The sequence below is a fragment of the Triticum aestivum genome, chromosome 4B, assembly GCF_018294505.1.
Source record: "Triticum aestivum cultivar Chinese Spring chromosome 4B, IWGSC CS RefSeq v2.1, whole genome shotgun sequence".
Classification (NCBI taxonomy): domain Eukaryota; kingdom Viridiplantae; phylum Streptophyta; class Magnoliopsida; order Poales; family Poaceae; genus Triticum; species Triticum aestivum.
In genome coordinates, this window is record NC_057804.1 from 360,919,939 (window position 1) to 360,931,550 (window position 11,612).

An 11,612-nucleotide genomic window follows, 5' to 3' on the forward strand; every position below is an offset into this window, starting at 1 on the left:
TTTATCAACTTCAATACCTCTCTCGGAGATCTTGTGCCCCAAGACAATGCCTTCATTAACCATAAAGTGACATTTTTCCCAATTCAGGACGAGACTAGTGTCTTCGCATCTCTGCAAAACTCGATCAAGGTTGCTCAAAAAATCATCAAAAGAGGATCCATAGACGGAGAAGTCATCCATGAATACCTCACAAATCTTTTCACAAAAATCAGAAAATATAGCCATCATGCATCTTTGAAAGGTAGCAGGTGCATTACATAAACCAAAAGGCATACGTCTATAAGAAAAGGTACCAAAAGGGCAAGTAAAAGTAGTTTTAGATTGATCCCCCGCTGAAATAGGTATCTGAGAGAAGCCAGAATAACCATCTAGAAAGCAAAAATGTGTGTGTTTGGATAGACTTTCTAGCATTTGATCAATAAAAGGTAAAGGATAATGATCTTTCTTAGTAGCTTTATTTAACTTACGAAAATCAATTACCATCCTATAGCCTGTAATAATTCTTTGGGGGATCAATTCATCTTTATCATCAACAGTAATACCTCCCTTTTTAGGGACACAATGGACAGGGCTTACCCATTCACTATCAGCGACGGGATAAATAATACCTGCCTCAAGGAGCTTTAGTATCTCCTTTCTTACCACTTCCTTCATTTTGGGATTTAGTCGTCTTTGAGGATCTCTAACTGGTTTGGCATCTTTCTCCACTGAAATTTTGTGTTGACATAATGTGGGACTAATGCCCTTAAGATCATCCAGAGTATATCCAATAGTAGCTTAGTGCTTCTTCAGAGTTTTCAATAATCTTTCTTCTTCTTTCTCTGAAAGGTTAGCACTAATAGTAACAGGATATATTTCTTTTTCATCAAGATAAGCATACTTAAGATTATCAGGTAATGGTTTGAGTTCAAACATGGGATAACCCTTGGGTGGAGGGGGATCCCACATAATTTCAACGGGGAGGTTATGTTTCAGCATAGGTTCTTGTTTAACGAACACTTCATCTATTTCTTCCCTTTCCTTCATAAACATATCATTTTCATGGTCTAGCAAATATTGTTCTAACAGATTAGTTGGAGGAACAACAATGGAAGCAAGACCAATAATTCCATCCTTACTAGGTGGTTCCCTTTCACGAGGTTGTCTACTAAACATGGCAAAACTAAACTCATGGGACGTACCGTCTATGCCAATAGTGACAACCTTCCTCTTACAATCAATCTTAGCAGTAGAAGTATTCAAGAAGGGTCTACCAAAAATAATGGGACAAAAATCATCTTGTGGGGAACCAAGAACAAGAAAATCAGCAGGGTATTTAATCTTCCCACACAAGACTTCAACATCTCTAACAATCCCAATAGGTTTAATGGTGTCCCTATTAGCAAGCTTAATAGTAACATCAATGTCTTCTAATTCAACAGTTGCAATATCGTGCATAATTTCTTTATAAAGATCATAAGGTATCGCATTAGCACTAGCACCCATATCACATAAACCATGATAACAATGATATCCTATTTTAACAGAAATAACAGGCGTGCCTACAATAGGTCTACGTGTCTTAGTATCGGGTCTAGCAATATTAGCAGTTTCACCCAAGAAAGAGATAACATGCCCATCTAAATCCTCATCCGAGAGATCTTTAATCATAGCAATACCAGGTTCAACATTAATTTGCTCAGGATGTGTATAGGTCCTAGTATTACTCTTATGAACAATAGTCGAAGCTTTAACATGATCTTTTATCCTAACAGGAAAAGGAGGTTTTTCGACATAAGCAGTAGGAATAATAGGATCCCTATATGTAATAGTCTTCTCTTCGACTGTAATAGGTGCTACAACTTTCACTTCAATAGGAGGATTATATTTAAACCACTTCTCTTTAGGGAGATCAATGTGAGTAGCAAAAGTTTCACAAAAAGTAGCTACTATCTCATAGTCAAGTCCATACTTAGAGCTAAATCCACAGAAAGCATCGGTATCCATAAAAGATTTTACACAATCGAACTTAGGTGTCATACCTGACTCCTTACCATTGTCGGAACCCCAATCTTCAGAATTGCGTTTAATTCTTTCCAATAAGTCCCATTTGAAATCAATAGTCTTCAGCATATAGGAACCAGCACAGGAAGTATCGAGCAAGTTGCGATTATCAAGAGAAAGTCGAGCATAAAAATTCTGAATAATTAGTTCCCGAGAGAGCTCATGATTGGGGCATGAATACAACATTGACTTAAGCCTCCCCCAATCTTGAGCGATGCTTTCTCCTTCGTGAGGCCAGAAATTATATATGTAATTACGATCACGATGAACAAGATGCATAGAATAGAACTTCTGATGAAATTCCAATTTCAATCTCTTATAATCCCAATATCTCGTATCATCACATAGCCTGTACCATGTCATTGCATCTCCCTTTAAAGATAAAGGGAAGACCTTCCTTTTGACAACATCATCAGGAATACCTGCAAGCTTAAATAATCCACAAACTTCATCCACAAAGATAAGGTGTAAGTCGGGATGCAATGTTCCGTCTCCTGCAAAAGGATTAGCTAGCAGTTTTTCTATCATACCCAAAGGAATCTCAAAGTGAATATTTTCATAAGGTTCAATAGGTTGAGGAGCATCTCTTTGCTCTTCTGGTTGGGGTCAAGATACCCCAAACAAGCCCCTCGAAGGATTAGTTTCCATAGTGACAAGTAACAAAAAATTTCAGCACACTATATAAATGTTTCCTTACCAAGTTCCACTCACCAAGAGCGCTACACTCCCCGGCAACGGCGCCAGAAAAGAGTCTTGATGACCCACAAGTATAGGGGATCTATCGTAGTCCTTTTGATAAGTAAGAGTGTCGAACCCAACGAGGAGCAGAAGGAAATGATAAGCGGTTTTCAGTAAGGTTTTCTCTGCAAGCACTGAAATAGTAGGTGATAGATAGTTTTGTGATAAGATAAATAGTAATGAGCAAAAGTAAATAAAGTGCATCAAGGTGGCCCAATCCTTTATGTAGCAAAGGATAAGCCTGGACGAATTCTAGTAATGAAGAAGGAGCTCCCGAAGACACATTGGGAATTATCATTTTCATCACGTTCATAAGATTCGCGTTCGGTACTTTGATAATTTGATATGTGGGTGGACCGGCACTTGGGTACTGCCCTAACATGGACAAGTATCCCACTTATGATTAACCCCTATTGCAAGCATCCGCAACTACAAAAAGGAGTATTAAGGTAAACCTAACCACAACATTAAACATATGGGTCCATATCAACCCCTGACGAAGCAACGCATAAACTAGGGTTTAAGCTTATGTCACTCTAGCAACCCATCATCTACTTATTACTTCCCTTTGCCTTCCTCTAGGCCCAAATAATGGTGAAGTGTCATGTAGTCAACGTTAACATAACACCACTAGAGCAGAGACAACATACATCTCATCAAAATATCAAACGAATACCAAATTCACATGACTACTAATAGTAAGACTTCACCCATGTCCTTAGGAACAAACGTAACTACTCACAAAGCATATTCATGTTCTTAATCAGAGGAGTAATAATATGCATAAAGGATCTGAACATATGATCTTCCACCAAGTAAACCAAATAGCATCAACTACAAGGAGTAATCAACACTACTGGCAACCGACATGTACCAATTTGTGGCTTTGATACAAGATTAGATACAAGAGATGAACTAGGGTTTTGAGAGGAGATGGTGCTGGTGAAGATGTTAATGGAGATTGACCCCCTCTCGATTAGAGGATCGTTGGTGATGACGTTGGTGATGATTTCCCCCTCCCGAAGGGAAGTGTCCCCGGCAGAACAGCTCCGCCAGAGCCCTAGATTGATTCCGCCAAGGTTTCGCCTCGTGGCGGCGGAGTTTCGTCCTGTAAGTTCGCCCACGATTTTTTCCAGGAAAAACCTTTCATATAGCAGAAGATGGATGCCGGAAGCCCACCAGGGGGCACAGGAGATAGGGGGTCGCGCCCTACAGGGGGGGGATGTCTCCTGGACAGGGTGTGGGCCCCTGGCCTATTTCTTTTGCCCATAAATTCTTATTAAATCCAAAAAGTTGTTTCCTGGAGTCTCAAGTCTTTTGGAGTTGTGCAGAATAGGTTTCCAACGTTTGCTCCTTTTCTAGCCAGAATTCCAGCTGCCGGCATCCCCCCTCTTCATGGTAAACCTTGTAAAATAAGAGAGAATAGCCATAAGTATTGAGATATAATGTGTAATAACAGCCCATAATGCAATAAATATTGATATAAAAGCATGATGCAAAATGGACGTATCACCGTCCCAATAAGGCTTGATGGCTCGCCTTGTTGTCAAGGACAACGTCACCTCTAGAGGAACCCTGGTTGTAGGCCAGACTCTCCGGCTGGGCGGCTTCGTCATGGCCGCCCGTTCGGCCGCCACGCTGACGATGACTTTTCAGGTCATCAAGAACAGCCTCCACGTCAGCTCGGAATTCACCGAGCAGATGGATCCAATAGAGCTCTCCTCCCTTAACCAGCTCTTGGATCGCATCGCCGCCCTGGGAGTCGCTACGGACTATGATCGGACCGGGCTTAAACCCGACCAAAGGGAGATTAACTCTCCATCGGTCACCCATCAGATAGCGGTGGTGGAGGAACAAAACATCGATTCTTCCTCTATTTTGAGGACGAACTATGTCCGGATTCCCGAGCTCTCCGGGTCGGATACCCGTTTACGGAAGGACATGGCCCACGCTCCGAACTTAGATTCGGGCAACGGGACACAAATATTGGGCGACATCCTGGAGTCCGAGCCGCCAAGCTCGGGAGCTCCTTTGCCCCTGGATCTCAGATCGGATCAGAATTTGGGCTTAAGTCTGCCCACCCACCAACACACAAGTGATCTTTCCCACATTAGACAAGAGCCCCAAGAGACATTACATCACCTCTGGGCCAGATTCCTACTTGTAATGAACAAGGTTAAGGACTATCGCGAGGAAGATGTAATCTCATTCTTTTGCAAAAATTGCACGGACAAGGGAATTCTCAACGCCATAAGTCACCGTGACATAGCACACTTCGCCGACTTGGCGGACATAGTATAGAAGTACTGTGCAGTGGAAAGCGCCTGGAAAACCCAAACAAAATTCTAGGATCCTCCGGCTCTCACCAATCCCCTCGTCCGAACTAAAAGGGTGCGCTCTCGCAAGTCACCCAATCCAATTACAAATAAGCAAAAGGCCTTTATAGGGCGTGGAACCGTACTGGAGGGATGGCTCAACAGGCCATGCAAAATTCACAGCACACCGGCCATCACACCAACACATAGCCTTAGAGCATGTTGGATACTCCGGTAGGTGACCAAGAGCGGCGAGGACCTTCTCATCAACAATACCGCAGAGCACCATCCCTCGGAGAATAACAATACAGTACTGACAGTCTTTGAGACTTTCACCTCAAACAGTAGGCGCAAGCGAGCACTCCGCAATCTCGCCCAAGTCTGCCACATTGCAGCAATAAATCCGTGGAATGACGTGGCCATAACCTTCAATGCGAGTGATGAACCTCAATTCCGAACAGTGCTCTGGCCGCTTTGGTCCTTAGTCCATTGTGGACGACTTCCGGCTTACTAAAGTGCTCATGGACGGCGGCAGCGGATTAAACCTCATCTATGAGGAAACTCTTAACAAAATGGAAATAGATAAGAGCCGCATTGAGCAAAGCAGCATGACCTTCAGAGGAATCATTCCTCGTCGGGAGGCACGATGCGCGGGAAAAATTACGCTGGATGTAGTATTCGGCACGCCGGAAAATTATAGGTCCGAAGAAATCACATTCAAAGTGGCCCCGTTCAGTAGTGGATACCACACCCTTTTAGGGCGGGATGCATTCACAAGCTTCCAAGCTATACCCCATTATGGGTACATGAAGCTCAAGATACCTGGGCCTGATAACCCACAAGTGTAGGGGATCACAACTGCTTTCGAGGGTAGAGTATTCAACCCAAATTTAATGATTCGACACAAGGGGAGCCAAAGAATATTCTTGAGTATTAGTAGTTTAGTTGTCAATTCAACCACACCTGGATAACTTAGTATCTGCAGCAAAGTGTTTAGTAGCAAAAGTGGTATGATAATAAAGGTAACCGTAGCAAAAGTAAAGACAAATGTTTTTGAGTTTTTGTAGTAGTTGTAACAGTAGCAACGGAAAAGTAAATAAGCAAAGAACAATATGTGAAAAGCTCGTAGGCAATGGATCAGTGATGGATAATTATGCCGGATGCGATTCCTCCTGCAATAGTTATAACATAGGGTGACACAGAACTAGCTCCAGTTCATCAATGTAATGTAGCCATGTATTCCGTAAATAGTCATACCTGCTTATGGAAAAGAACTTGCATGACATCTTTTGTCCTACCCTCCCGTGGAAGCGGGGTCCTAGCGGAAACTAAGTGATATTAATAGAGAACCGGAACAAAGCATTAGCACATAGTGAATACATGAACTCCTCAAACTACGGTCATCATTGAGAAGTATCCCGATTATTGTCACTTCGGGGTTGTCGGATCATAACACATAATAGGTGACTATAGACTTGCAAGATAGGATCAAGAACACACATATATTCATGAAAACATAATAGGTTCAGATCTGACATCATGGCACTCGGGCCCTAGTGACAAGCATTAAGCATAGCAAAGTCATAGCAACATCAATCTCAGAACATAGTGGATACTAGGGATCAAACCCTAACAAAACTAACTTGATTACATGGTAAATCTCATCCAACCCATCACCGTCCAGCAAGCCTACGATGGAATTACTCACGCACGGCGGTGAGCATCATGAAATTGGTGATGGAGGATGGTTGATGATGACGACGGCGATGAATCCCCCTCTCCGGAGCCCCGAACGGACTCCAAATCAGCCCTCCCGAGAGAGATTAGGGTTTGGCGGCGGCTCCGTGTCGTAAAACGCGATGAAACTTCCTCTTTGATTTTTTTCTCCCCGAACGTGAATATATGGAGTTGGAGTTGAGGTCGGTGGAGATCCAGGGGGCCCACGAGAGAGGAGGGCGCACCCTGGGGGGGCGCCCTCCTGTCTCGTGGACAGCCTGTGGGCCCCCTGGTCTTGATTCTTTTGCCAAAAATTCGTATTAATTCCAAAAAGTGCCTCCATGGATTTTCAGGACATTCCGAGAGCTTTTCTTTTCTACACATAAAACAACATCATGGCAGTTCTGCTGAAAACAGCGTCAGTGTGGGTTAGTTTCATTCAAATCATGCAAGTTAGAGTCCAAAACAAGGGCAAAAGTGTTTGGAAAAGTAGATACGTTGGGGACGTATCAACTCCCCCAAGCTTAAACCTTTGCTTGTCCTGAAGCAATTCAGTTGAAAAACTGAAAGTGATAAAGAAAAACTTTTACAAACTCTGTTTGCTCTTGTTGTTGTAACATGAAAAGCCATTCAAGTTTCAGCAAATATTATGAACTAACCATACTCACAATAATACTTAGGTCTCACAATTACTCATATCAATAGCATAATCAGCTAGCGAGCCATAATAATAAAACTCGGATGAAAACACTTTCCCAAAATAATTATAACATGATATAACAAAATGGTATCTTACTAGCCCTTTCTGGGACTGCAAAACATAAATGCAGAGCACCTTTAAAGATCAAGGACTGACTAAACATTGTAATTCATGGTAAAAGAGATCCAGTCAAGTCATACCCAATATAAACCAATAGTAATGAATGCAAATGACAGTGTGCTCTCCAGCGGGTGCTTTTAATAAGAAGGGTGATGACTCAACATAAAAGTAAATAGCTAGGCCCTTGACAGAGGGAAGCAGGGATTTATAGAGGTCCCAGAGATCAATTTTAAAATAGAGATTGAATAACATTTTGAGCGGCATACTTTCGCTGTCAACGCAACAACTATGAGATGGCTGTATCTTCCATACTACATGCATTATAGGCAGGTCCCAAACAGAATGGTAAAGGTTTATACTCCCCCAACCACCAACAAGCATCAATCCATGGCTTACACGAAACAACGAGTGCCTCCAACTAACAACAGCCCTGGGGGAGTTTTGTTTAATTATTTTGATTTGCTTTGATCTTTTTTGGATCATGGGACTGGGCATCCCGGTTACCGGCCCTTTCTCGTGAATGAGGAGCGGAGTCCACTCCTCGTGAGAATAACCCACCTAGCATGGAAGATATAGGCAGCCCTAGTTGTAACATGAGCTGCTCGAGCATACAAAACGGTATTTCATTTGAAGGTTTGGAGTTTGGCACATACAAATTTACTTGGAACGGCAGGTAAATACCGCATATAGGAAGGTATGGTGGACTCATATGGAACAACTTTGGGGTTTAAGGAGTTTGGATGCACAAGCAGTATTCCCGCTTTGTACAGGTGAAGGCTAGCAAAAGACTGGGAAGCGACCAACTAAGAGAGCGACAACAGTCATAAACATGCATTAAAATTAATTCATACCGAATACAAGCATGAGTAGGATATAATCCACCATGAACATAAATATCGTGAAGGCTATGTTGATTTGATTCAACTACATGCGTGAACATGTGCCAAGTCGAGTCACTCAATTCATTCAAAGGAGGATACCATCCCATCATACCACATCATAATCATTCTAATAGCATGTTGGCACGCACGGTAAACCATTATAACTCATAGCTAATCAAGCATGGCACAAGCAACTATAATCTCTAAATGTCATTGCAAATATGTTTACTTCATAATAGTTGACGCAGAAACGATGAACTCATCATATTTACAAAAACAAGAGAGGTCGAGTTCATACCAGCTTTTCTCATCTCAATAAGTCCATCATATATCGTCATTATTGCCTTTCACTTGCACGACCGAACGATGTGTATAATAATAAGAGTGTACGTGCATTGGAATAAGATGGAATCTACAAGCATTCAACTCAAGAGAGAAGACAAGTAATATGGGCTCTAAGTAAAATAAATAATCATGCATATAAGAGCCACTAAGCATTTTCAATATGGTCTTCTCGACCCCCCAAAAAAGAAAAGAAAATAAAACTATTTACACGGGAAAGCTCCCAACAAGTAAAAAGAAGAACGAGAAATCTTTTTGGGTTTTCATTTTAAATTTCTACTACAAACATGGAAATTAAACTAACTAATTTTTTTAGTTTGTCTTAAGGTTTATCAAACACACAAGAAGAAAGCTAGAAAAAGAAATTTAAAGTAGCATGGATAATACAATGAAAGAGTATGAGCACCGACAACTAGTGTGTGAACATGAATGTAAAGTCGGTGAGCAATACGTACTCCCCCAAGCTTAGACTTTTGGCCTAAGTTGGTTTAATACCAATGACTGCCTGGCTGATATCCATAAGTGAAACTGGGGTTGTACTGAGATGCAGAGGCGATCGCCTCCTGAGAAGGACCGTGTTGGCGAGCTGCCTCCATTCCCCTCTAATATTCAGCTGCTTCCTCCCTAGTGACAACATATCTTCCTTTTGCCTGATAATCAAAAAGGTAGGGAGCAGGAAGAGTAAAAGGGACGATGTTGCGTCTGTCATAGATTAGTCGATGATGGAGGAATTGTAAATTCCTATCAAGAAAATGATGATCGAACATAACTTCTTTATCCGAATAAACAGGAGGCAAAATCATATCCCCCTCTCGTGGGGCTATATTAAGAAAATTAGCCACACGGGTTGCATAAATTCCTCCAAATAAATCCCCCCTTCTACTATTATTCTGCAACCTACGTGTAACTATTGCCCCCAAGTTATAACCTTTATAACCTGACACAGCACTTTTGAGGACACAAAGATCAGGGACACACATGTGACATGCTTCATCCTTTCCGTTAATGCATCTACCAATAAAAAGAGCAAAATAATGTATAGCAAGAAAATGAATGCTCCCTATGGTAGCTTGTGCTATGTCCCTAGATTCTCCCACAGTAATACTAGCAAGAAAATCTCTAAATTCAGATTTGCGAGGATCATTAATATTACCCCACTGCGGGAGTTTGCAAGCAGTTGTGAAATCCTCTAAATCCATGGTATAAGATGTATCATAAATATCAAACATGACACTATGAGAATTACGGGCACAGAAATATTGGAACCTCCGCACAAAGGAATCAATCATTTGATAGTATTGAGGACACTTATCTTGTAAGAAGTCCTCCAGCTCGGCATTATGCACATACGCGTCAAATTCCTCCTTGAAGCCTGCTTCGACCCTAAAATCATTGGATGGCCACTCACAAGCCCGTACATTTGCATCCCTCAGCAATTCAACATCTTGATCATTTATAGAAATCCTTGGCCCTTTCTTTGCCGAGGAACCTCCTTGGTACATTCTTCTAAGCATTATTTTTTTCTGAAAATTTCTGAAATTTTAGTAACTTCAAAATAAAAGTGAATAAAACTAAACAAGATTGATAGCAACTACTCCTACAAGTGCCTAGAGCCTATATCATGCATTGGAATTGCTTGGGACCTCAAAAAATTTAGCATGCAAGCTCAAGAACATGGTCACCTATGCAGTAAAAATTTGCAATGAATAAAGCACTAGAACAAAAACTAATTGGACAATTGGAGAAGTGACATACCAAGCAACAATCTCCCAAAGCAGTTTTGTGAATTGAGCTTTGAGCAAGGAAATCAAAAATCGCAGCAAAACGAGCTAGAACTTGTGCTAGAGCTGGATGGGGATTTTTTTGGGTAGAAGATGAAGTGTGTGGGTGCTGGAATAAGTGGAGGGGGCCCACCAGGGGCCCACGAGACAGGGGGTGCGCCCTATAGGGGGGCGCGCCCTCCTCTCTCATGGCCTGGTGCTTGCCCCTCCTGAAGTGTTTTCAGTGCCTAAAATCCTCAAATATTCCAGAAAAAAATCATACTAAATTTGCAGGGCATTTGGAGCACTTTTATTTTCGGACTATTTTTTAATGCACGGATAATTCAGAAAACAGACGGATAATACTATTTTTGCTTTATTTATTCTAAATAACAGAAAGAAAAAAGAAGGTACAGAACGTTGTACCTTCTAGTTTCATCCATTTCGTGATCATCAAAATGAATCCACTAATAAGGTTGATCAAGTCTTGTTAACAAACTCATTCCGAATAACATGGAACCAGAGAAATTTCGAATAACACTAAGTTACCTCAACGGGGATATGAAAATCCCCAACAATAAGAATATCATACTTTTTCTTGACAGTAGGGAGAGGAAATTCAAAACCTCCAATAATAATAGTTGGAGCATTTTGAATAGAATTGATGTTATGAACTTGAGATTGTTTCCTCAGAAAGTGTACCGTATGCTCATTACCATTAACATGAAAAGTGACATTGCCTTTGTTGCAAGCAATAACAGACCCTGCAGTATTAAGAAAAGGTCTACCAAGGATAATAGACATACTATTGTCCTCGGGAATATCAAGAATAACAAAGTCCGTTAAGATAGTAACATTTGCAACCACAATAGGCACATCCTCTGAAATGCCGACAGGTATAGCAGTTGATTTATCAGCCATTTGCAAAGATATTTCAGTAGGTGTCAACTTATTCAATTCAAATCTACGATATAAAGAGAGAGGCATAACACTAACA